Here is a 21635-nt window from a genome sequence, read left to right on the forward strand (position 1 = left end):
AGAATGATGAAAAAAAACTCGTCGTAATGTAGGATAAGTGCTATGAGATAGATAATTTAAACCTAAAAAAACTCGTAACAGGGGAATTATTTTTATGTAGCAAAAAGAAAAGATGGAGTTATTTAGCAATATTTTTTAATCACTACCGACTCATCGATAAGATTGCGTAATAATAGTAGGCACTGATATTGCAACGCGGTACCTATGCAAGCATAAATGTAATTCGTTGATAATGAGTTACGTTTGCTGTTTTCTCGCGCGATTAAATTGATATCTCGCTTTCACCGACGATCATTCGCGTCATTTATCAAGCACCTCGTTCGCGCCGATCACGTTCGCGCGCAGTAAAATAAATCAACACGGTAATTAACGGCTGAATTCGTTAGTGCGTAACTGCTCGAATACCTATTCCGGCGAAATATTTATTCAGTGAGTCTACCGCGCGTGATGGAGGCGGTGCATTAGGCAGATTAAGAGCTTAATGCATTTTTTTTTATGAGCGAAAAGATTTATACGTTGTCCCGCGCGGATCACAGATTGCCATAGTGCTGAAAATAGAAATGACTCTTTCCCCGACGACAGCTTAGAAATTGACAAAATGTTGTCTGTCTCTACAGGAAATTTATTTTTCTCGAAAAATTCTCTTTTCGAAGATCATGGTATCCGCTTGACTTTCGGATTACGTAAAATGCACACGGAAGGATTTAAAGAATGTAATTTCGGCTTTGCGCCGAGCATCCGATTTCTCCTGATGTAATTCTCGATCCTCTCGTAACTTAACGGTCGATATCGCGCCAAGTTTAGTTTCCTCAGAGACGCGTGACGAGGGAAAGGAAGCGTGGTTGGCGTAGAAATTACTTTCGGTGGAAAACAACGTCCCGGTAATTTTTACTTCTCACCGTCGTGATGCGGTTGCATAAGCCACGGATATTATCTTTTACGTCCTTTTGTTTCCTTATCGAAAAGGATCACAGCATTTTTATATTAAATTATTCTTAATTAGAGGAGATAATTTCTAAGTCCTTGAAGCAGTCGCAACAAAAAAAAATTAACGCTTAGTAATTACGATTTGAATAATAATGAGATATCATTTCCCAATTTTACATTAACATATATTTAATTTATGTGCGCATTTTTTATAGATTGTCAAGGTAATATTGGATATTAAAATTGAAAAGAAATTATGTTAGACCAGACATCTCTTTCGGTATTGTCTGTATAATCATATGACGCCATTAAATGCGATCCATATACTGAATAAGATATTAGTTTTAAATGAATTTCTTATAAATACTTTATACGTATGTCTTATTCTTCTCGCAGATTTCTGTTAGGTGCTGTATATATGACAAGGTAAATGGGTGACGAGATATAATACCCACATGTTAAGAAATATTGGCCTTCTGTCCTTCGGTTGCCACCGCACGTGTCGTTTTGTATTGTTCTGTGACAGGTTCATCTCACCGGATGTTATTTTTTATTTGTACAAAGGCAGAAAGTCGATACTTTTTCGGTTTGCCTGCCTTTTACTAGATTGCTCAAATTCCTCAAATCACATGTGTTAGGCATTTTTCAAATATCTTTAATAGCGTAGTTTATATTTAAATTGTTTTTAAATATGTTTGAATAAATGAATTAATTTGCATATTTGTCTTATTTGCCAATCTATGCATTGAAAATTTAATTTTAATCAAATTAATTAAGCGCAAGAGCATTGACAAATTGGAAATTAGTAATAAATAATGGTATCACGAAATTTTTGCCATGAAGAATTTTACTGTAAGTCGACACAAGATAATATTTTCTTAAATATATCTCTCTTGAGACTCTTTTTATGAGAATTTATTTTTAAAATCTTCCCTTTTAGGATGCAATTCCCAAAAATTTGAGGATGCAGAGGAATGAATAACGTTGCTGAATGAATAATGTCTAGCGTATTATTTCGCATTTTCACAGAATTCCTGGCGCGACTCGTCATTTTTTCTTTTTGACGATCACTTGTCTGCATCCAGGTATATGCTTCAGAAGCATCCGAATATCGTGATCGTTTGGGCACGTAATAATGAACTGTTTAGCGATTTCCATAGTATTATATAATGAGATGAAGAATGACGGAGCTATTGGAGGGACAAGAAAAGAGAGAGAGAGAGAGAGAGAGAGAGAGAGAGAGAGAGAGAGAGCGGGAGACAAGAAGAGTAAAAAAAATTTGTGAACAAATATGATAGGGAGAATATATGGAATAAACGAGTGGAGGACGTAACCATTGGCGAAGTAATACGATTGGACTTGTATACGGTGCTGGCGATGGCGACGGTGATGGCGAGGAGGAAAGAGGCGAAGGGACGTGGAAACGGGAGGAGAGCTTTATAATAGCTCAACTCTGGAATGAGGAAGTCTCGTACGAGACGACACCGCGGGACTACTAAAGTCTGGGTTACTGGTTGGTTGTTAGTTACTTCGCGATTCCAGGCTCATAGCCCGAGCGCGAGATGGAGCTTCCAGGGATTGTATTTCCGTCCTGGACGCCTTTACGCTCTCCTGTCCGCTGTCGGCATGAGCCGTTTGCGTGAGTGAATGAAGAGGATGCACTTCTTCTTGACGCAACATTCAAAATCTTTGAGGATTAATTCGATAAATTATTAAATAATCGATATCTTGTGACATTGACTCTATTTTCGTGGAAGAACATATTTTTCGAAAGTTATAATCTGAAATTAAATTCTTTTAGAAATATTTCTATTTAAACTTTGTCAAAGGAATACAATATTTCAAACGATATAGTGAACATGATTTTTAATAAATCTTATTCTCGTAAGATTAATGATTATTAACAATTCACTTCAAGCTTATTTAAAATAACTTTTATTTAATAATAATATGTATTTGATTATTTCTCTAACATAAATTTTATTGTATTGAAAGGTAAATAGACGTATACATCGGATTTTTGCACCCAGAATAACATGACATTATTTTTAAACATAGGATTAATTCGAGTTTAGGTACCTTGATTTTTTTTGTAAAAATCCTCGCGCGCGCGAATCGATTTAACATTTCCGTGAAACAAAACCTGCGCTGAATTCTATTTTATGAGGTTGTCGAACTTAACGCGTCGTTATATATTTATAACGTGAGATATTCGATGTCTTTCGAATTTTATGACAGCAATTAAGAATAGCGACGATCTTATAATAGTTGAATCCTGGAATGAGGAAAACGTGTATCATAAGCAGTAAGCACTAATGTTTGGATTAGATATTGGTTGATCATTCGATGAATTTTGCAAAATGCAATTCCTATTTGATAGTATCTTTATTTAAAAATCTCATTTTAACAAGTATATATTTATATTTGATTATTTCTATAATATACAAATTTAATTTCATTGAAAATTAAATAAATAACGCATAATGAATTGGATTTCTACCTTAATATAACTTGATATTATTGTGTTTTGTGCATCCGATTACTCCGAGTGCACTTTTTTATCTGACGATTAATAGAAAAAAAAGAACATAACTTAATAATTCATTTATACACATTATTAATATTAATTAAGCTATTTATGCCATATCGCGCAGTATCAACTTTATCGTGTGGCTCATTAGTAACCGGTTTGCAAGTTTCCTATATGTTTCGTCGTGACACGTCAATTTTTAAATTTCACACGTCCATTCAGATGTTTTCATCGACATTTATGCAAAGTAAAAAAAGTAAATTGTGCACATGTTGAGAATAAATACATATTTAATATGATTCTAATCCGATGAGTAAGAATAACATCGCGTATTATACATATATTATCGCGTTAATTAAGAGAAATTACAAATTTACTCCGCGCAAAATGATTAATTTCTTATTATATAAATAATAAGTATCAGCGCATGTGGAAACTTATTGATAATTTATTTTATTTTATAAATTATTATTTGGTAAAGAACAATCATGGACTCTATAATGAATCCAGATGTCATGCATGTGTAACGAAAATGACATTTCTTTGCCGCATAATTGATGCGAAGGAGGAAAACGCACGAGAAAAACTCGGATTCATACGTAGGCGTTGTTTATCGAAGCGCTAAAAATTATTCACATTGACAAGGAACGACCTCGTTGGGTAAGATAAATGTCGACCGAGTACACCGCGACAAGTATCTTTCTATCACGCACTTGCTTCTCCCTGTCTTTTTCCTGGCCGACGTATTGTGCGACGTAAAGAAAAGGAAGAAAAAATTGGAATTCTGACAAAATGTGCACCAGCCATAACTAAGCGTGAAAAAAACAGTAACGGCGCCGTGTTCACGTCGATTGACATTTTGGCCGCAGCGTCCGCTATATGCTTAGATCACTGCGGTCTTTTTAACTTGACTTTTGATGTTCTTTATTTATTCATTGCGTCGCAATTGTATTTACACGGTTGCATGTGCAACTAGAAGTGCCTGTCTAATATTAAAAATTCAATTTCGGTAAAGAAATGATCAAGAATCTATCATATTTTCTATCAGCAATCTGAAAGATTTAATTGTCGAATTTTGAGTTTTTATTAAAAATTAGCAGCGAAAATTTGCAACGATGGCATCTAAAAATAGCGAGGCGACGCTTATTTCTCGCTAAAGTCAATCACAAATCCGACACCTCTCGATCGATCGTTCTCTCGTCGGGTGGCGGCTTTGTCGAGGCCAAATCGTTAAACCGTTTATATCAATCGACTGACATAATTGACTTTCGACTCTTCGACTCCTAGCTCCTTTCCCATTGCGCTCGATGTATCGGCTTTGACCTACAACAACAACGTCATCGATGCCCGGCCTATGGCCTGGGCAAAGCAGGTGAATCAGTCTTTTAAGAGATTCGCCCTTGGCCCTGGGACCGAGCCTCGTGATTCCGCTTCGTTGAATTGATTGCGCGCAGCTCCAATCTGCCGCGCTTGATGCACCCCAGGCCCGGGCCAGACGCACTCCCGTAACGGAGAGAAAGAGAGAACAGGAGAGAAAGAGACAGAGAGAAAGAGAAAGAGAGAGAGAGAGAGAGAGCGAAGCGGAGAGCATCTCTCCAATGACCTACATGCCTGTCCGAAATAATCTGACATTGCAGGCAAGACCTTAACCGCGACCTCCGACGCTGGAGGAGGAGTTCTCTCAACGAGCAAACCATTGCCTGGGTTTGCAAGCAACCGAAGCGTCCTTATAAAGTTAGAGTGCATAAAGTTGCAGTAAATAAAAATGCCAACAATAATGAAAGAAAATATCGTCAATAATATTCAGGAAAGAATTAATAACAACGAGATGAAATAATTTAATACTGTATACGAAAAAACATATACAGATTTGGACATGAAAACAAATTTTAATTCGCTCGATTTCCATATTATCCTAAACATCTTTTGTATTATAATGCAGTTTAATGCAGTTGTATTTATTTAAGGCTATTTAAAAATATGTAATATTAGTACATATTATATTAGTATGAGAAGAGTATTTTGTCCCTCCTGGAGAGTTAGAGTCTCAGTACACGAGTACATGAGTACGAGTATCGATTCCTGGAAGTTCGGCACAGCACCCAAAAGAGGGAATCGACGGGTGTGGTCGAGGAGTGCGTACATCGATCGGCACTTTAGCCTCGACGAAAGCACCCTCCCTATGCAGTGGAAAAGAGAACGGCTCATCCTGTCATGATCGACAGGACTTTCCGACAATATTTCCTGCAATTTAACGTTACCCAAAAGACTTAGAGTTATAAACTGAATTAGTTCAGACTGCTACTTTAATGACAAAATTTTAAATAAAGTTTAATTGACGAAATATCATGATTAGGAATATATTTATTTTTAGTTTTTTAATAATAAGATTAAAAATTATTTTAGTAATGATTTGAAAAAATAAATATGGAGTGAAAAAACGAAGAAGATAATAAAGTATAACAACAACAAATAATGAGAAATACATAATAAATAATTGAATAGGTAATGAACGATTCCGTAGAGTTTAGCAAAATTTTGGAGCCAATAGCTTTAAATTTGTCAAATCAACCTTTATAACGACGATGCGCCATGAAGCTACCCCATTAGCTTAAAGAGCCGGCTAGAAAACCACTTTCCCTTTCTAAGGCCGGACCGAGCACCTGCCTCCCTCAATAAGCCGTTCGTGCGTGGTGTCTTCCTGCAGAACATGACAACAACCTTCACTCAACGTCAAGCCGAATCACTGCGACGCTCGAGAAGGGGTGTTTCCGCGTGGATATTCACGCTGGTCGCGGCAAGTTAACTGGATAACCGAAATTAATGCCGGGAATCCAGTGGACGGGACGGATCGGGTTGTCCGCGTGGCTCGTTTACCAAGCTCTGTTTTTTCTTTTCTGTTTTCTCTTTCGTTCTCAAATTTAATCCGAATGGGGCAGGAAGGGGACGTACAAAGAGGTGGATTCCGTCTAGACGGGCTGGTGATGTCACGAGACAAGGTCGGCCGTCGTCTGTGTCTGCTTGGCTCGTGGTGGCACATACGTGCGCTCTCGTTGCGATGTCTCTCTCTCTCTCTCTCTCTCTTTCTGTTTCCCTCTCTTTATCTCTCTCTGTTTTAAGGTTTTATCTCTCTCTCTTTCATCCCTTCGCCTTCCATTAGTCTCTTCTTGGCTCGCAGGACGTCCCTCGAGGAGGACCCTGCGTTCTCCATAGAATAGCCGAACCGCGCCCCTGGGTTAGTCCCTTCTCTATTTGCACGCGTCCCACCACCCGCGTCAAAACAAGGCTGAGAGCAACCGTGAATAGACCCGTGGCGGATGCTGGAAAGGGCTCCAAGGAAAGGAGATTACATAGGATCTCGTGCGGTCGGTTAATAAAACCGCATTTCTCCTGAACGCTTTCTTGCGAGATCTGCGACTACGTTCGGTAATCTTGCTAATATTAATTATACTATTGAGATGATATTTATTAGATTTACATTTAATAAAATAAATATAAATAAACTTTGTACGTGTGTGAGGCAATTACAGATAGCGCTATTATTTATTAAAATAGAAAAAGATTAGAAAAATATATATGCGTTGAATATATATATATATTCTTACAAAGATGATAATTTTCTTCATTAATTCTTTATTCACACTTGTAACGATTTTAACGTTTCACATTTCTCTCTCTCTCTCTCTCTCTCTCTCTCTCTTCCCCCCTTTTCTTTTCCATTGGGAAACACGTTTTGTGTGTAAATACGATTAAATACTGCGATATATACCGTTCATTTTCATGCGATTTTAATTTTTGGAGCATCGTATTTTTTTGTCTTGCGAACAGATCGGTGACCTCGATGAACACCGCTAGTCAAGACAACCGGTCATCGATCACGTTGAGATCGCCATCGCGATGCTTTTGACCGTCCACGAGACGAATAATATCTGAATTCGTGTCGTCCCGGCATAGCCGATCGCCGGCTCATCAATAATTCAGCGGTTCCGAGCGAGAAACTCGAAAACAAGGCGAAAAGAGAACCGACGCTCTTATGTATACTCGACGACGAAGACAGTCGTCATGTCTTTACAAATGGTCACAAACGCGTCACCTAAGACCTAAGAGACACTCATCGGCATAAAATTGAATTTCGATTTTTTGAGACCGCGATAACGCACGCATCTTGAAAAATATGCACGAGCGAAAAGAAGCAGGCGTGAAATAGCAATGAGTTGGGGACAGATTAAAACTTTAAGCGTAAAAATAATACTAGAGAAAATTTGAAAGTTGGGTGGTACAGCAGTGCAGTTGTTAAGCAGTGCAGAGAGTAAAAAAAAACCTGAGAGAATAATTTCTATAAATCCGTTCTTCACGGTAATAAATTTTCCTATAATAATAAAGTTTATCTTTTTTAAATGACTTTAAATTCTCTTCTTCTTTTAAATAGATTTCGTTTTTATGAGTTTATTATGAATTTAATTTTTTATAATACAATATAATTTCCACTTTTAAAGACTCCTATTGACATCGGTAAGATAAGATCTAGAGGCGCAAATTTAAAGCAGTTGCGACGAATGCACCAGACGCTGAATAAGAAATAAGTCGTTACATAAAAATAATAAGACCTGTGTGCGCATGTGCGTGTGTGAGATAAAAATGGCACGTGTTGCTACTGTACGCAACTACGTGTGAGTGAGCAGACAGCTAACATTATAGCCTCAGAAGAGAGACGAGTGGAAGGTACAAATTCCAATTCGAGTTTTGACAATGCGGAGTGCGGGCCAGCGCTAATTTACTAATTCAAGCATAATTGCCTTCTCGGAAGGGGCAGACGAAATATATATTGAGCGAGGGTCAATGGTACTGCATTAGAGAGATGTAAAGGTCGCAATAATTAAGGACAATTTGGGGGAAGTGCATCATCAAATTTTCTCGCGAAGGATTTTGTCGCGGTGGCAATAACGCGCGCGTTATAGCGATAGCGTGTACCGGCATGCGGGCGCGTATTATACGAAACATACGAAGTAGCGTAACTAAATTGGACTATAAATTATAATTTATTATATGTACAATTCAGACTCAATTTCTCAATTTAATTAAGTAATCTTGACGATAGACATTCGCGTCGACTATTAATTATAGCTATTTGTAAGCGTTATTCTACGATTCTACACTTCTGCTACAACATACGGTAACGACAAAATTAATATGAGAAAAATAAGATCGCAATTTACAGTTCATACGAGCGTGATTCCTCACGAGCAAATCGGTTGGCGACGTTCGCCGCGGCGTCGGTCGTACATGCGGACGATCAGCTTCGTCGTTCCCTGATGAATAAGTTAATCGGGTTAATCCATACGTGCTCCGTTAAAGAAGGGCTTAATCACTTCCGTGTGTGTACGGTGGTCAATGCTCTTCCTCGTTGGCCGCAGAATATGTGCGTGCGCACTCACGCGTTCGCGCTATTGTAACATTACGAGATTATCCGCGGTCGTCGTCGGTTTCGTAATTTCTGTCTGGCCGCGCGCGAGCGTGAGACTGCCGCTTCGCGTTAGATTGGATCTAATTTTCTAATAGAGGCTAACACGCTTACTCGGACTGTCGACACGTACAGTCTCTCTCTCTCTTTCTCTCTCTATTCGCGAATTTCTTGATCTTCCTATTGTACGTGGGTTTAGCTCGTTTCATTTCGTTTCTCGAATGATTCGAAAAATGTATAACAAATAGGTGAGCATATATAAGCTAAAAATTTCGATCACCGATTTAAGAATTGCCTTTATATCCGTGGAATGCATTTGCAATTTCTCTCTTTCTCTCTCTCTATTTCATTCTTATTTTTTTATGAATTTCACGTTTTTATTGTGTCACGTATATTGTGACACGTACGGGCGAATTATTTTTTAAAATTTTAAGTTATACGATTGTCTTCATTACTTTGCGACTCCGAAAGCTCGATCTTGTCAATGTGAACGAGACTCTCTATCGATGTGGTCGAATTGGCATCGGAATGACGGTGGTGGCAGCGGCGGCAGCTCGACGTTCCGGCAGAGGCGTGAAACGCATTTGCATCGATATCTGGGCCACAGTGTCTCGTTTCCCAATGAAGTTGTTGGGTCCGGCCGATCCGCCTAATGACGATTCATCGTCACAGGCTGTTTGGTTCAACGCACTTGCACTCCGATACTCGGTCGCGCAAATAACGCAAATGATAGCGGCGACGCTCGTTTGCGTATGCAGTCTTAAACTTTACGATATCTTTGATAATGAAGAAATACTTCGTGACCATCAAACTTATTCGGAACGCGAAGCGCGTTACGATCAGAAATGGAATCGTGGATCGCTTGGAATTGCATATCCTGGCCATATCGTTCATCGCGCATTTTTTAGGTATTCTGCAGTGTTCACTAATCTCAAGATATTATAATAAATAATATATTGGCTTTTTTCGTGTAGAAATATGAATGTCAGATTTATGTGGCATATCTTTTTCTTCACGTGTCTCAAGAATAACAATGTCTACCTGCATACAGACGTTGTTAATTAACCTTTATTAACTGATATGGAAATTCTAAGTCTCGAAATTTAATTAACTTAAATTCATCTATTAACATATTTTATTTATTTTAAAAATTCTTTTGTACATATTGCTCAATAATATACTCGATAATTAGTGCAAAGTGAATCGCGTAAATACGTGTATTATCATAATTGCAGCAAGTTCCGAAGTTTCGAAGATCCGTATGAATGCAGATTTGAGATTATGTTCGAAAGAAATTTTTTTTGCAATCCTGTATTCGACTGTTGCGTAAATCATATTTACAGGGGTAAGAGAGGAAGGGGGATTGCGCGACGGGAATGGCAAATGTCTGAATTCGTTTGAATTCCTCTCCATTCGGTGACGTAAGCGTGCCGAATTGCGCATTGCGTTCTGCTGCTGTGACTATCGTAGATAAGAATCTGAGCCATATTATTGCGGCTGGCCATTCATTTAGAGTTGCAGCACGACGAACAATAATAATCTCTGCGCGAAGTAGGAGGCCTTGTTTGTCTGGCTACCTAAATTTGCCTTCTCGCATTCATTCTCGAAGCATTTTACAATATTACGTTCACGGAATCGAAAATAATTTGGTGGAATAAAATCGGGAAAAAGACTAACTGACATTACGTCAATGATAGAAACAGTTTTACTTTTTTTTTTTTTTTGGAAATTATATCGTAAAGTATTTTTATTTGGGAATAGTTGACACGATTGCTCAACTCGTATGTTATATTCAATACTTTGCGATCGTAAAAGCCAGTAATATATGCTGTGGACAGAGTCGTTGCCCAAGCTATAACTTTAAATTATTACGTTAGCATCTGCAACAATGCAACACTGTTGTCGCGCACTCGCTCGATCGACCAACGCTGTCTACCAACGCCAATGTACGATGCTATTTGACTAGGTCTACGATGTCGTTCTAGCGATAAACAAATTAATTACTTGTAATGTCACACTTTTAACCAGTTTAGATCATGCGCATACCAGTTACACTTATTGCCATACCGACGTAGTATATTAACGTGTCGATAGTACATGTTGAAATATATGTAAAACGTGTTTGCTTTTATTTTTGTAAACCATTAGCTTAATGAAACTATTTCTAAAATATTGTGCGATCATTTTTGGAGTTTATATATTTCCGCGTAGTTAATTTTTTCCATGCATGATAAATTGGTGTCTTGAAAGCAGGAAAAATTAATAATTATTTTCGCAGCCTCAACGTCAATGTCGTTGACAAATCAATCGGTGCGGCCACATTTTTTGCTAATGTCGCTTTGCTCGATCGATCGACCTTTTGTGCGCGCAATTTGCATTTTCCGATCGCATAAATTTCATGAAACTTTTTGCCGCGTGATTGTAGCGTGCGTTCCGTTTGTGGAACGACCCGCGACAGACAGAGAGGCAGAGAAAAAAAAGCGTCCCGTCGGCGAATGCAATGAAGGCAAATGGACGACGGGATGAGGAAAACGATGCTGCAGCCAGCCCGGTGCAGTATGTGGGCCAGACAACAATAATTGTTCGGCGTTTCCTGGTATATTATACCTCATCTGATTGATAGAGAGAAGCCGCCGCTAATTCTGACTTTGTTATCGTGCTATCTTTAGCGTAGATTCCGTGCATTTACTTATTGGATATGTATTTTCGTACGAGAACACCCCTGGAAGTTTTTGCATCGCGTTTAATTCGTAATTAGTTACCCATCTTATTGAAATAGGGCAAGAGGTTGTTTCAGTTTTGCAAAATTGCAAGTTAAGCTGTTGCAATTTGAACAAAATAATATCAAGAAAATGAATTTTCTTTATGCTTTTTTCAAATGTCTGTACGTTAAACGTCAAAGATTATCGAGATTGAAAGAAATTAATTAGTTTAATTATGAAAATTATATAAATTATGAGATTCTTAAGTATAGGTATCTATGTTCATTAATGTTAAATTATTATCTCGAACCTGACGATTACCTAGCTAAAAGAAACGTTTCATTGACACGAGCAACTTATTGTTAGTATCTTTCGATGCCAAGGATTCCTCAGTATACTCTATCTTTGATTCAAGAAGTATCGATCAATTACGAATTAGTATTGAGTATTTCTATTGACAGGATCGCGATGTACCGGCCGTAGCGATCGATCTCCACTACCGAGACACTGCCGCAAGGATCACACCGTCGATGCAGATAACTTCGTTATCCTTTCACTTACGGTAGAACGCGGTCGCTCTTACCACCATCTCGCGTATCGATTCCTACGCGAGATTCCAAGGTCGCGACGTCTCAACGAAGGTCAATCTGCATGCATTCGCCGGGAGAATCTAATGAGGTCCTTTCATTTATGTTAATTTCACTGGCTCGTATTCATAATAACGGCAAGCTGCGGTTGCCGACCGCGAATAAACGGATGTCCGTGGATTGCGCGACGGTACTGCATCTGCCACGCGTAATTTTAATTACGTCACGTGCGCGCGTGATTTGCGCTGATGTTCAACGTTTACGATAAATTATGCCGATGCTGGAGCTAAGAGATAAAGTCGCGCGTCGATGCATATTGAGAAAAAAAAATGTTTTCTCGTAAGGACGAGTTAATTGTTACCTTTCATTTTCTCATAGAGGATAACAAGTTTTTCTTAATCTTTTAATCAATGTGTGAATGAAATATATGATAATGATAGAATTTTATTTTTTTATTCTCTATACATTGTAAATTATAATATTTCATAAATTATGTGTTATACGCAATATGTATATATGTCACATATTCAGTACGATTCATGATTTCCTGAAAGCATATTTCACTACAGGTGTCATTTTTTTCTGTTTTCTTGCAATTTCACGCACTCCATGTCGACATAGCATTCGCTCTAGTTGCTAGTAAAAAAGTAGCAATTATTCCTTTTCACGGTACATCAAAATTCGACTCGCGACCAACAGCATCGTTGAATTCGGCCTGACGATTTAGGTCTGCATGTGAAACTTTGTCCGTTCTAATCCATCATGTGCCGTTGTTCGGTCAATAGAAGATCCTGTCGACGATGTTCGTATAACGGTATCCAGCGGCCGCGACGGGTTGACTCCTCGCACGTCGCAATCGCGTCGCGACGCCCGGTACTCGTACTCGCGCGCGAGTACCCGCGTATTCAATCGGCGGCCGTACGTGACAACGTGCGTTACGTTGGCGTATTGATGTAGCCGGTGTTACATGCATCGTGTGGTTCCTGTATGTACGTATCTCGACGCGTGCTGAATGCCAATTGCCGCGCGAAACGGTTCGATACGCGCGGATTATGTACACGAATTTCTTCCTACGGCGTTGCGCATCGATTGAAGGCGGATGCCCGCGTTGGCTTCCTGACGATGCCCCAAGAATTTATGAGCTTGCTCTCCGCGAAAGTTTCTCTTAATGCTTTCATGAATTTGGCAAGAAAAAAAACTTGAAATTAAAATTCTGTTACAACGAAATATAAAGGAGATACTCAAAATTGAGCTGAAAAATGTTTTATGGAAAAAGAATAATAAGTGCTAACATTTTTTTTTGTATTTTGAAACAATGTATTTTTTACATCAAAGTATTCTTTCATATAAAAGAATATCTTCTTTTGATTGTACAATCAAACAATACATTATTGATTATGCAATACAATACATTATTGATAATAAAATTTAAGTGTAATCTTCATACGGATAATTTAAATAATGGAAAACAAGAAAATTTTTCGCGATGAAGTATATGAATACACTATAATACAATTTCTCGTTGATATGTAGCTGAGTCTTTATAATCCGATGCATCCTTGAATTTGGGCGTATCCGTTTTCAAAGTTAGCGAAGATTCGGCGAAGTTTAGGCCTGACTTCCATTCCACTTAAATGTCCAATCGTCCACTTTTTTTAAATATCTAGTTTTTTAGGGACCGCCGTCGCGGAGATAAAGGGCTGACCAGAGGTAGAGACGTAGGACCGTCTACCTTTATTCGTGAAGTTAATTACTGCTCAATCTTCGCGATGAAGCTTCTATAATTAGTTACAGCTAACATAAATTGCATTTAAATATATTATATAATATAATAAAAGTACGTAATCTGCAATGAGTATTAGAGTCACATTTAAATATATTTCTCTCTTACTTAATATTAAAGAATTTATTTAACATTTTAATAGAGTTTAGTTGAATTTTTCAATTATAAGTCGGAAATCTTTTTGTCGAGTGAGTATTCCCTTAGTGATGACTGTCTTTTGCGGTCAGCCGAGAAATACCGCAAGAACAATATTAGTCATTACTACTTACTACGCGAGTGAATTAAGAATGAAAACAAAATTGAATTATACGTTGCGCTATCGGAAGTAATTCAATTGTTTGTAGGAAGTCATTTCCTTATACTTTCTAAGAAGGCTCATCGAGTTATTACTTTCATTTATCTTGCTTATCGCCTTTTTTTTTATTAAAGGGGCGATAACGGTTTTTAGGCTTAAAGAGATCATGCGACAACCAGTAAAATAAAATATAATAACTGTTTAACAAATTATTTCACGATAAAGAGAATTAAAATACATCTTAAAAATTCTAACCGTTAATAAGTAACTATAAATATTTAAAATCGAAATATTTTTTGCATTTTGGTATAGACTAGGTATAAGAAGATTATGTATAGATATGACTATACAATTATTTATTGTATATAATAAGGTCTTTTATCTTCTGCATGAAACCCTTAATACGAGCAGCTGTGTTCACCTAACAAAAGAACGACTCGCTAATTTCTTTGCCACACGCAAATCTTTGTCAACCGACAACCGTATAGCGAGCCACGCACCAAAGTCCAAACAGGATACGAAGGATTGAGCCTCGTTAGAGACTCGTCCCCAATCGCCAAATCGGAACTGGCGTCCCATGATACTCGTTCTATTTTCGTTCGACTCGATCTTTAACTGTTCGATGCTTAGAATTTCTAAACTTAATGTTTGCAATTCAGCAGTATTAACAGGAATAAGCGAATGGGTTTAAGGAGGAAATGAAATAAAAATTTGAAACTCAAAAGTCAGAAAAAATGTAACGAGCGATCGTATAAATAATAGATTTTCTAATTTTGTAATATCATGACGGAATATAATGTGATTAGAATCGAGTTGGAAATAAGTTGATTTTTTCACTAAGATGGCACTTGTTCAGTTTGAATTGATTTCCTCCAAAGCAAATTGTATTTGAAGGATGACATCTTGACGATTCGATTATACTTTTTTCTATTTGTTGTAATTCTTTTCTTATTATGAGTTCCATTTTCGCGATGTTAAAGGAAGGGGAAGGGTGTTCAGGGAGAACGGTGATCAAAGAATCGAGGAAAAGAGGGTAAGTCTGACGGCTGTGTGGCACGGCAGTCTGGCCAGTCGATTACGGTGCCGAAACGAGTGCCGGAGCGTCTCTCCAACCAGTTTTGGACAGTGTCTTCGCTTGTGGCTATAAAGAAAAGGACAGAGTGCCTTGGCAAAATTGTGAAGGAAGTATGCCGTCCCCGCGACGGAGAAAGCGAGAGCCAAGGAGGATGGCCGCGATTGAGGAAGAGGACTAGAAGAGGAAAGGTGTCCAGTGGAAGGATGGAGAGTGAAAAGAGCGGTAAAGGAAGCGTGATTATCTATGAAGAAAAGAAAGAGAAAGCGAGATGAAATGAAAGTGAAGGATGGATCGAGATAGCAAAATATGAAGATGAAGAAAGCATAAAATGAAGAATGAAGAAAATAAAATTTCAGAGAAAAATGAGCAAAATACGGAATGAAAAGGAAACAGTGAAGTATGCTGGAGAAGGCAATAGAGAGAGAGGGAAGAGACTTGCAGACAGAAGAACTGAAATACGCGAAGACATCGTTGAGGAAACTATCAATAGATAGAAGAAACAAATATGAAGGGAAAATGATGAAGAAAAAGATATCTAAAGGAAAACGTAAATGGATATGTCTAGGAAAGAAGAAGGAAACTGAGGAAATAAACGAATGACAGCAGAGACGGTACAGATAAATATTAAATAAACATTTAATAAAAATAAATGCAATTGAAATTATGGTGTATCTTCTGTCTTTCTATTATGGGATGTACAAGGGGAAGATATAGAATAAAGTAGAAGTCGATCTAAGAAGGAAACGCAACTGACCGAGGTAGGAAACTCGTGGTGACCAAGATAGGGATGGGAAGAGAGGGAATAGAGGAAAGCAAAGGAACCACCTTGACGTTACTAGAGAAGAAGGAGAATAACGTCGTACCGAGGAAGACTAACATCACCAAGAAGAAGCGGAACAAGAAGAAGACGAAGAAGAAGAGCCGGCGGAGGTGGTCGCCGCGAGTTTGAGTTTCGGTTTCGTTCGTTTCGCGCCTGCTCCGCGCGAACGGGAGCCGAGAGTGAACCTGTTCAGCGACGAGGTAGACGAAGAGAGACTGAATCGGAGTGGGAACGACGGCACGACCCAACCGCGAGTGCGTCAACTATGAGAGAGAGAGACGGATTCTCTCATAAGAGTGAAACGGAACGAGATGGAAAGAGAGAGAGAGAGCGAATGAGAGAGAGAGCAAGAAAGAAGAGACGATTCGCATGAGGGAGAAAGGGAGATCGACGTACGGAACGTGATAGTACACGCGTGAGGGAGATAGAGTTAGAGAGGGAGAGCGAGAGAGGCATAATAAAGAGGGAGAGAGGAGGACAGACTTGAGGCGCTCTGCTCCCAATAACGACTCTCGCCCTCGGTCAGTTGCGCGCGAACCGCGGAGCCGCGAACATCTCTCTGTCTCTCTTGCTCCGCCAAGGGAGATTCCGCGTTTGCTTCGATTTGCCAATCGCGTGCCTGATTAAATTCGTACGCGATATACAAAAAGAAGAAAGAAAAAGTGAGAGTATAATAGGAAAATCAATCATTCTTGATACCGTCGATGATCGAGGACTCAGTTCAGAAATTAAATTCGTACCAAGTGGAGCAAGAAGCAAAATCCACGAAATTCTCCGTCATCTCGTGCGAACAAGAGTCAAGCAAAGACGGTAAAAACAGCGGTGGTTTATGAGATCTGGGAAAATAGCTCTCGTACTCCAAAAGTTTGTCTTTGCAATTCGGCTGGTTCCTATGCAAAGTCATTACGGGAGATCGACAAATTGACGTGCGAGAGAAGCTTCATTCGTTCTGGAAGCTATCAGCCGATGCGAAAAGACGTGGCGCGCAGTAGAGTGATTATTTGTCGAGAGATTGCTCAGGAGAATTGTTAGCGTCAAGACCCAGCCAGGGGTGGAATATACCGTGAATACGGTGTGATTCGAAGCGAAAACGACAGCGAACTTTAGGCAGCCTCTATCGATCGGCTTTGGGAAAAGTGATGAGTTGTCGCCTTTCCTTTTCGGCGTGGGAGATAACGCGCTAGGTTCTCTAGAAATCATGACTTTCACGCCGGTATCAGTGATCAGCACGATCGGTCAAGTAGCTGCGAAGTACGTAGCAGTGGTACTTACTTCGTAGACATCAACATCTCAATATCCATGCAGGCCATTGTTTGTAAAACTCGTTTGTTAGTATCACTTAGACTTACTGATAACTTTCCGAAAACATTCGTCGCCGTCATTAACTTTTGATAACACCGGTGCTCATTTTAATCATCAGCTTCGTGACTGTCAGTTCAATTGGTCTCCCAAGACTCGCAGAGCGCCTTGATAACGTCGCGAAAATCGCTCGATCCAGCTCCGCCAGACATCAGCATCGATTTGCCGACTGGAAAGAGCGATTCCGAAGAGCCGAAGAGCCCCGATAATCCCACCATGATGCGCCAAGTGCCGTGCACTCCGAGATAAGACGATCTGTGCGAAACGGAGAGGCTGGCATCGGCGTGGCGGCGGCGACGACGACGACGGCGACGACGGCGGTAGCGGAGGAGGTGGTGGCGGGTGGCGGCGGGAGGACGGTGGCGAGGAGAAGACGGAGGATCGATGGATCTGTAATGCGTGCAAAGTACGATCGGCGTGCACGACGACACGGATACCCAGATACCGCAGATCGGGTCGCGGGCGACGGTGGAGGCGGAGGGGAGGTCGACGGGGGCCGAACCGGAGAGGCGAAATAGGGACGAATGAGTACTTTTCGAGGCTATCTCTCGGGGGGGAAGCTATATCGGGGCGAATTGTCAGCGATATTAACGAAGACGTAATCTTGTCTTCGAGCGCGGAGTGGTGCATCCGAAGATATGTACGACTGGTGACCGGGTGAGAGAAGAACGGAAAAGACGGCAACGATAGAATGCTGGCTTCTCTATATTGTGCTCGAGTATAAAAGCAAGGAGGACTGACGACGAAGAGGAAACAAGCAGGACGTAGCCGCGTAGCGTGTCGTGTATGCGTGTCGTCGCCGGTGCGCCGCCGAGGAAGCAGCAACGCCGACGGAGGACGCGGAGCTATTGCTATTTTGGAGCCCGCCAAATATCTCGCCACACTTGTGCACACTGGCTGGTCGAGGCTGCGTGTTCTCTCGCGCCTCTTCCTCCCGTCCTGCTTTTCTTTCTGTCCGGTCGATTCCCCCTCGCGGACTGGCAGCCGATTTTGCGCCGATGACGCATGGCACCGACCAAAAGAGCCGCGACGTGTGACAGGTAGGAGTTGCAATTCCATCTTTTTCTTTCTTGTTTCCTCCCGACCCTGACTGAGTAGTGACCGTGAGTGCAATGGCTCGTGAGATTCGAGTACAGGGGTTGCGGCGTGTTCGGGGATGCACTTTTCGAAGGGTGATTGAGACTTGACCGTGAGAAACGCATTTTGCACTTGACTTACGTCCGGATATTGTTCGTACATAACTCTTCATGTTCACGCCGCAATGTAGAGTGACCACGATATGACGTAATTCGATCTTTGCGAAACTTTAATTTTAATTCCACAAATAGTTTCAATTAAAAATAATTTTGCGGTATCACTATTTTTAAGGAACATCTCCGAGGCTGCGTTGCTCCGATGTTACACGCGCTCGGAGTTCGCCTACAAGTAGAGATTATTTTTACACGTGTCTCGCATACTGCGTCACTGGTATTTTGCGATGTTATGTTTTCCAGCTCTACCTCGTGCATTAAATATTGTTTGTAGTGAGGAACGCATTTATTATACATTAGGCATTATTATTTATAACAATTAGATGAAAAATTTCGCGATGTTAATGCTTCGAAAGCATATTGCGAACGAACTTGAAGCAGCTGAAAGCATTTCTCATCGATCATCAATATTTATACGTTCGATTACCGCGTCACAAATATTCTGCCACAATGGCACATTAAAGCAACATTTTCTCACTAATTTTGACTACCTCCGACAATAACCTCAATGGGTCAACGTCACGCAGTGAACGTGTGCGAATAATTCAACGCGTGTACGCGGTGCACTCAAATTTTTAAAATATTTTTAGAAGTTATCGATGAATAACATCTTAAAGAAATCGTATTTAAACACTACATACTCTGATAAATTACGAAAGTAAATTAATAAATATGCGACGATGAATATGAATTGATAAGTTATTAAAAAATTAAATGCAAAAGTTTATAAATATGAATATTACGAAGTTTTTTAATTTGTCAACTAATTAGGTTTATCGCGACTGATAAGAAATGCTTCATAATTTTGGTATCGTATAAAGCAAGATATCTTTATCGATAAGCGAGAAGGTATAGTATATTCGCGTGTTATCGTGCATTCCCATTGCACTGTTCGACGAAGTGGCGTTTTGCAGCAGGTTTTATCCCGCCCGGCTCGTTGAAGACAGCCCGCAGAAATTCGTGTTTTTTCTCTCGCATAGCGAATGGCGCATGGACCGGACGTCGCTTGCCGATCACGTCTGCCACCCGGGCTGAATTATATGCGAAGGGATAAAATTCGAGACTGCGCGACGCGACGCGACGCGACGCGATCGCTCGGGGGACCTTCGAAAATCCTCGGGAACGTGAGCTGCCGCATTGACGAGCGCCGATTAGCGAATGGAGTTATGTGTGTCCGTGTGCCTCGCGTCTGATCGATTGGACAAATACGAGAAGTGAGGAGAAAGCCCCTCTTCTCTCTTTTACGTGAGATATCTTACTGTTTGCGGAGAGCTCGGTGAGGGATGTTACTTCGACGAATTTATGATCCAAGAAGAGGAGCGAAATGAAGGCTCCAACATGATAAAAATTTTGTTCCTATAATTGTTTTTTAATAATTTTTTCATAATACCCTATAAATGTAATAAAAAGATTATTATACATACAATATTTGCAAGAATACACAAAACATAAAAGCAACAATTAGATATTAGAATTTTGTGGTACCTATTTAATATTAAAATTATGCCTGCATTTTACGTAAATCAACGTTTACGTTAATATGAGGAGGCTGGATACCGTTAGGAGATCGTAGTTTCTTCGTGTAAACGCCGAAACAAAACCGAAATAGCCTGATGAATATTCATTTCGATGGCGGGCAAGTTGTAAATAAGTTCTGAAAACTATGGGTTGGGACCGGTACTTAAAATCTAAAAGATTACCGTAAATTTTCTAATATTTTACGTACAATTGACTTGGGATAGTAGAAGGATAATAGAAATGTATAATTCATTTATAATTCGATATGTTGAAAGAAGAGAAATAGTAAAAATATTCAAAACTCAGGGAATATTAATAAAAAAATATATACATATATATCTAATATAGAAATAAGATAATGTATGATAACATTAAGTACATATTAGAATTTAATATGTAAGTATATAAAAATTCACGCAATTATTCAAGTTTTAAAATGCTTTTCACGTGACTTTTATGATTTATAACGCCGTAGGTAATTTTCAATATTATGCAACACACGTATGTATATATACGTTGTAATAATTTTATTTAACGCTGCAGAAATTTATTCCGACATCGCGAATTTGATTTCGTCATGTGTAATATATGTATATAGCATGTCTTTGAAGACACATCGGTGCGTGCCCCTATTGTACTCTAGAATATCGTTGGAGTGTTAACCTTGGCCTCCCTCGCCATTTTTATCGTACCCGCGCGGCCTGCAAAACGCCGTGCTCTACGTACGTGCTCCTAGGCTTATCATACTTGTAATACCGTGCTTGAGCAGCGCGTTAGAGCCTAGACGTTAGCTGAGTAAATATTAGTTATAGAAACGAACATATATTAACTACATTATGAAGCAGCGGATTAATACGCTCGCGAAAACGCATCGCTAATTACGTCTCTACATCTCGCGGAGTACAGTTTTAAAAATTACATTCGATAACTAGTTGATTCAGTTTCATAAATAATTAAGTCTAAAAAAGTTACAAAATTACAAAGAGACGTCGCTATTACTTCGCAATAATTTTATGTTTTCGAGTATATTCGAGTATATACATATTTTTAATAATTGCAAATTTTTTAAATTCTCGTCTCTAATTTTTAACACGTCAATTAGACAATTAATCGGTATGAAAAATAAATAATTAATTTAAACAAAATATCGGCGCTTGTTATAATCTCTAGATTGCGTAAATTTGTAATGGTTTACATACAGTTTTACCTTGTCTAATCAATGGTGTGGAAATTTATCATCGTTTTTATTTCGTTATCTTGTTATTTCGATGATAATGTGAATTCCGTGAAAAAATAGCGTTTACATGCTTTCGCTTTTATTAATACTG

The 21635-nt window shown here is 39.3% G+C and overlaps 1 protein-coding gene across 5 annotated transcripts in view; it reads left to right on the forward strand.

The window, feature by feature from the left end:
• The window catches only part of LOC105450022 (solute carrier organic anion transporter family member 4C1), a 103902-nt gene that overhangs the window by 20304 nt on the left and 61963 nt on the right, over positions 1-21635 (forward strand). The window contains exon 1 of one of the 5 annotated variants that reach the window (XM_011689590.1): positions 18307-18579. The exons of the other annotated variants lie outside the window; for them this stretch is intronic. The gene's annotated coding sequence lies outside the window, so the exon portion shown is untranslated. Of the gene's footprint in view, positions 1-18306; positions 18580-21635 lie in introns of those variants that run through there. 5 annotated transcript variants of the gene reach the window in all.

The sequence above is a fragment of the Wasmannia auropunctata genome, unplaced genomic scaffold (genome assembly GCF_000956235.1).
Source record: "Wasmannia auropunctata unplaced genomic scaffold, wasmannia.A_1.0 LD336069.1, whole genome shotgun sequence".
Taxonomy (NCBI): domain Eukaryota; kingdom Metazoa; phylum Arthropoda; class Insecta; order Hymenoptera; family Formicidae; genus Wasmannia; species Wasmannia auropunctata.